Below are 6,000 nucleotides of genomic sequence, written 5' to 3'. Positions count from 1 at the left end.
TGATTGAAACATTACAAGTCAAATGTTACATCTGCCCCCACATGCGGGGGCGATTGTCACCATATGGGGGCAATTGTAACAACACATGTAATACCTTTGTATAAATATCAAGGACCCCAATAAACTTCAAAGAATATAGATATAGTTTAAACTATTTAAAATCAATTACAATATGGACAGTGAAACTTCCCTTACTATTTTCCTTGGTCTGAACAGCATGCTGTAAACAAAGAGTGTACAGGGCCTACTCAGTAAAATGGATCCAGATTGAGAGGCAAAATCTTTAACCTTTGTACTATGCCACTAAATATATTGATAACACAGTATACATAGTTTAATAGGGTATAGTTAATTTGTAGGCTATACATAAATATTAAACTAAACAGAAAAAACTTTTCACATTATCACATTATTATTACGACATTAGAAAAAAAACAATCATCTATTTTCTATATTGAATTTCCATGGTAGGCTTGTATTACAAGCCAAAAATAATAGTAAATATGTTGATCTTACACCAATGCATAGTATATGGCAGTCTTTAAATGCATAGATATTGAAGAATTAGAAAGCATTCAAATTTGCTCTTGGTGGGATTTGAACCCCGGTCCCCGGATTGAGAGGCACTCAAAGACTATAAACCACTGGTCTGCTACTGCAATATTTAGAGATGTATGACATAGATATTTAAAAACTGAACTAAATACCATTTTCTCAAATTATTGGGGGGGGGGGGGTACTATTTTGATGGGTGTCGGGGGCAACCCTACTAGCTAGAAACAATAAAGCAAATGTTTGACAAATATATAAAATGTTAGAAAACAGAATGGTCATGAATACATCACAGATTTAAATTTATAGACATTAATTTTTATATTTTTACATAAACAGTATAAGGAAAATTCTGTAGATGAAAAAATTTACTTTCACGCCTAAAAAATGAGTCTTTGCAGAAAAACTTTACATGCACGTATCACTCAGCAGCTTGTCCTTTGGCAGGCAGAGAGGGCAGACTCATTTCTGATTTCTGGTGTAATTTGAGATGTTACCATTTCCCCCTGTTAAGCCGCGTTTCCACCGCAGGAACTTTACCCAGGAACCAGGATCTTTGGGGTGGTAGGGTCTAAATGAAGTTCCGGGTAAATATTTCCCCCTCCAAACGGCCCTGCTCGCGAGGTAGTACTTTTTCAAAGTTCAGGAACTTTCGAGGGCGGGACTTGGGCGCTGAACATGCTGATTGGTTTAGCAACTTATTTCAACCGGCATTTTTAAAAGTCTTTTGCGAGGTTCGTTCTGCATTCAGTAAATATCAGTCTTGCTCTCTGTCTGATGGCGCGCGTTCATCTCAGCCATCTCGCGTTCAATGTCCGTAATAGCTGATAATAATATACATTGTCATTATAAATCTAGCTTTACAAGCTTTCTGAATATGCTAGTGCTCTTTTCTGTCGTTGTTAATTAGGCTACCTCTTTAGTAAACCTATACATAACCAACAAAAGCAGCAGAGCTTGAATCTCTTCCATACTTGTTATTAATTTTTTTACAGTCTATTTTACACCATGTAAATGACCTGACCCGATTACTTTTAAGTGTGCGTCCTTACATGACGTGACAGCATGCGCCGCGCTCATGTTGACGAGAGGAAAGTTCATTTTTCTGAGGTGTAAACTTTTTATTTCGTAAGTTATGAAGATAATGTTGGAATAATGACACAGCGTATATTGCCCCAGGCTGTTTTTACTTTAACTTCGCCTGACAGAAGGATTAATTTTTTTTCTGAGATGATTATTACACTTTACAACAAATAAATAGCTTATTAGTCCTGGTGGCCGTTAAGAATTGCTATGGCTACAGTTAACATGTTCCAGCTGCTAGAAAAAACAGAGTTGACATTTTTGATGCGGCAGACAAACTGCATGTGACAAAATGATTGCGATTGAAAGTCATCACATGTAAACACCAGATCGGTTTAGATAACGTCTCATGTAAACAGTCCACTAAATATTTCAATCGGAATGAAAAAAAAGTGTGCTTGTAAACGTGGATATAGTATCGCGCAAAAATTATTAGCCTACTGTCCGTCACTGACATGGAGAAGAAGGCGCGCAGTCCTACATCACCGGACTAATCTGCCTAATCATCATGGAACTTTAGGCCGCGGTGGAAACGCAGACAGTTGCAGGTCTGGGGGGAGAAAAGTTCCTGTAAAAAAGGTTCCTGGTACAATTTGTTCCATACAATTGTTTGTTGGTGGAAACGGGGCTTTACAATGGAGGGAATGCATCAACGTCACTTTCCTGCCGTAACACGCCCCCTCAGCCGGGGCTGAGTGGCAGAAGAGCTGCTGCGTGACCGGAGTTAATGGAGGAAAACACAAGTAGAGCAAACAATCCTTACAACTTACCAAAGATTCAGTGATCCATGGATAATGATATGCAGCCAGGAATCGTGTTTTCCTGACATTTTTAGGAGCCTCATTTCGACAAGAATGTTTATAACTGTCATTCATCACATTTTTCAAGTGAATCCCGCATGTTTATGTGGATGGGTCCGTGTTTTGAAGCGTGTAGTGGTGGTAATATACTTTATATTCACTAAAAACTGACCGCAGTGACGTTGGTATACAATGAATCTCTTATTTTCACAATGTCTGCACTTACAGAGGATTGCTGCGCGTGTTTAACTGAACTCAGCGCCTGGACAAACGGTCGAGCGGTGAGTGATTCCCAATTCAACACCTGTGATTGGCCAATTCCATTGTAGAAGTCTACAAACATGTCTGTGATTGGCTACATTACTCACCGAGGCGAAAACACGTTGGAAATGTAATCATTTGACGAGTGCAAATACAGATACACACTGGATCTTTTGCTAGCTTCTTTTCGCTGATAATATGCAATTATTACGAATTCTTACAGAGGATTACAGATCACAGACAAGCAGTTATGGGCAGCTTTTCACTCTAAAAGCAGAAGCAGCAGCAGGTGGCAGTGGTTTGAGTGAGAAAATTACACGCTATTATCAAGTCCGTCTCAAGCTCAGAACAGCAATGTCTATGCGGTCCGTGGACAAGCCTCCCCCTACCCCCCTTCTGGTGCAGGGCCTGGTTTTGTGTGTTTTCGCTGCATTCGCGCTGTAAACCAGTGCTGCCTCTCAGTCTTTCTGCCACTCAGCGGGGTGTAATCACAGTCACTCCAGCTGACGATGACGTCACGTGCATTCCCTCTATTGCCCCCGGTCTCCCCTAATTTACCCTGAAACGGCTCCAGCTGTTAGAAGCCCCTCCCCTTTTTTTAAAACAGCCAATAGCGTTTTATTAATATATAGTTTGACTAGACTAGAGTCTTTCTGTTTGGTAAAACCAGTTTCCTCTAACACTGTTTATCAATATAATCTCCTCCATATCGCTTTGAAATGCAGAATTTGTGCAGAATTTAAATGGGTTCGATATTTTTTGTTGTCTGCACCGACTAGCACATACTGTATCTGCGCTGTGCTCTCATGTCTGTAGTCTAACTTTAGACCAGAGCCATTGGTGTGCATGTGTGACTTCATTCACCTCAACTGAAAGCATATTTACACTGAATCGTTTCCTATTGCATATATAGTGTACTTTCACCATGTAGAAACAACCTGGTCTCACAGAATTCCGTGAAATGAACGCGGATCCTTAACTCAAAAATCTGTGGTAGTTTTACGGAATCGCCTAAAATTCCGTTATGGGTCCACGGAAGTGATGCCTATGTAAGTCAGTGACAGTCAGCATCCATGGTCCACACATGGATTCCCTGTTCCAACACCTTATATTCATCAGTTTGATTCAGTCAGCATAATTTTCTTTTCTTTTTATTCAGACATTCAGACAACACAATTTATTCTGAAAATACAAATATTCCAAGTGTTCCGAGGCCAAACGATTGATTTCTGTGAAGAAAATCCTCAAAGGCGATCAGTAACATCGAGTCCATCTGCCGAATATTAATACATTTCAAATATTGCCGCCGGAAGAAACGTCACATCAGCTTTGACAGCATTGGCTGTTGTATGTCACGTGACCAATTGCGTCATTACGTCCGCTTTGATTGTAAAATGCCATTGGCTCTCGTGTGTCTCGTGACCGATGGCGTCATGCTAAAAAGTTATTTGTATCATTGGAGCGCACTCATCATTTCGCCGCTTAAAACATTAAGATCAACTCTGTTTTTCACATGAAGATATCGTATGTCTTCAGAAGACTTGGAATGCAACGATGAGTAAATACTTCTATACTGTTTTGGTCCGTTTTTGCAATAAATGTCTGTGACTGTAGTCTACATTTATTTGCCTGTTATGTGTTTTATTTTATTGAGTGGTTAGGTTTAGGGTAGGAGTGGAGTTAGTTGCTCTGAAATATAAAAGTAGGCTATAAATATTCATAAAATCATGTCTACTTTTACAAATGCAAATAATTAAATGTGTGTTGGGAATCTGTGTGTGGACCACGAATGCTGACTGTCACTGACTTACATAGGCATCACTTCCGTGGACCCATCCGTGAAACTACCACGGATTTTTGAGTTTTGATTTTTGGGTCCGTGTTCATTTCACGGAATTCTGTGAGACCAGGTTGGTAGAAATCAGTAAATGAAATGTGTGAACGTTTCAGCTGCAGCTTCAGCAGTGTACAGGGCGGGCTGAGAAGGTGAAGTCTGCGATGATGTCATCAAAATCTTTAATTCGTTTTAACGGAAGTGAGAGACTGTAAGTTTTGAATGCTTATATCTCCTAAATGCAAATTTTGTCATTGTTTTGTCATTGTCACACCAGCTTATTCATAACTTTAAGGCAAACATAGTCATAGTAAAAGTTAAAAACTTAAATTTTGCTTTCAGTGGGCCTTTAAGGTCTGTAACCTGGACCTGGTCTGGAGATGCCAATTCATGTGTGAAAATGATTCTCCATGCGACCTCCCAACCAATCTTTCACAGTTTGATCCTGATGAATCTTAACATTGTCATCTTGGAACTATGGCCATGATGTATCTTTAAGAAGTGAAAATATACCCTCTACATCAATTAGGGTTATAAGAACTGTTGCAAAACATAAAACATGCTAGACACACAATAATGATCCAATCAGACTCTTGAGCGTTTGCCTTTTTAAATTAAAACAGCGACTTTATTTTTTGGCTGGGCAGTATATTTTTATGCTCGACTATTCAAAAGTTTGAGGTTGGTAAGATGTCTAAATGTTTGTGAAAGAAATCTCTTCTGCTCACCAAGGCTGCATTTATTTGATTATAAGTATAGTTAAAAAATATTTTGTGAAACATTATGACATCTTAAAATAACCGATTTCTGTTTGAATATATTGTAAAATGTAAAATCTGAATTTTCTACATCATTACTCCAGTCTTCAGTGTCACATGATTCTTCAGAAATCATTTTAATATGCTTATTTGGTGCTCAAAAACATTTCTTATTATTATACAGAATAATTCGTTTTTTTGTAGAAGCCATGGATCATTTTATTCATTAGGGTGTAATTTAATAGAATGTTGAAAATAACTAGAATACTGTATATTTGTAACATAATAGTCTTTACTGGCACTTTTGATCAATTTAATGCATTCTTACTGAATAAAATCAATCTTTAAAAAAAAAATCTTACTACACTTTTTCATTTTTGAATCAATTATATAATTAATACAAATAAAACATAGTGCATTCTGTATATTAAACATAACTTTATTTAATATAGTTTATAGTATTATCTACAGAGATCGGAAATGGCAAAGACAACACATATTCTCTCACAGAGGAACTCATTTTAAACATGGGTTTCATCCCACATTGAATTTTCAAAAAAAAAAGAAAAGAAAATCCATTCACACATACAACACCCACTGCACAAACATCCGGCAAATACTTGCAACCGCTGCCATTAATATGTACATCAACACTGTACTATGTAATTTGAAACACAACAGACTAAACGCTACAGTGACGTATCATCAGTCA

The sequence above is a fragment of the Pseudorasbora parva genome, chromosome 11, assembly GCF_024679245.1.
Source record: "Pseudorasbora parva isolate DD20220531a chromosome 11, ASM2467924v1, whole genome shotgun sequence".
Lineage (NCBI taxonomy): Eukaryota > Metazoa > Chordata > Actinopteri > Cypriniformes > Gobionidae > Pseudorasbora > Pseudorasbora parva.
This window is presented reverse-complemented; position numbering follows the sequence as displayed.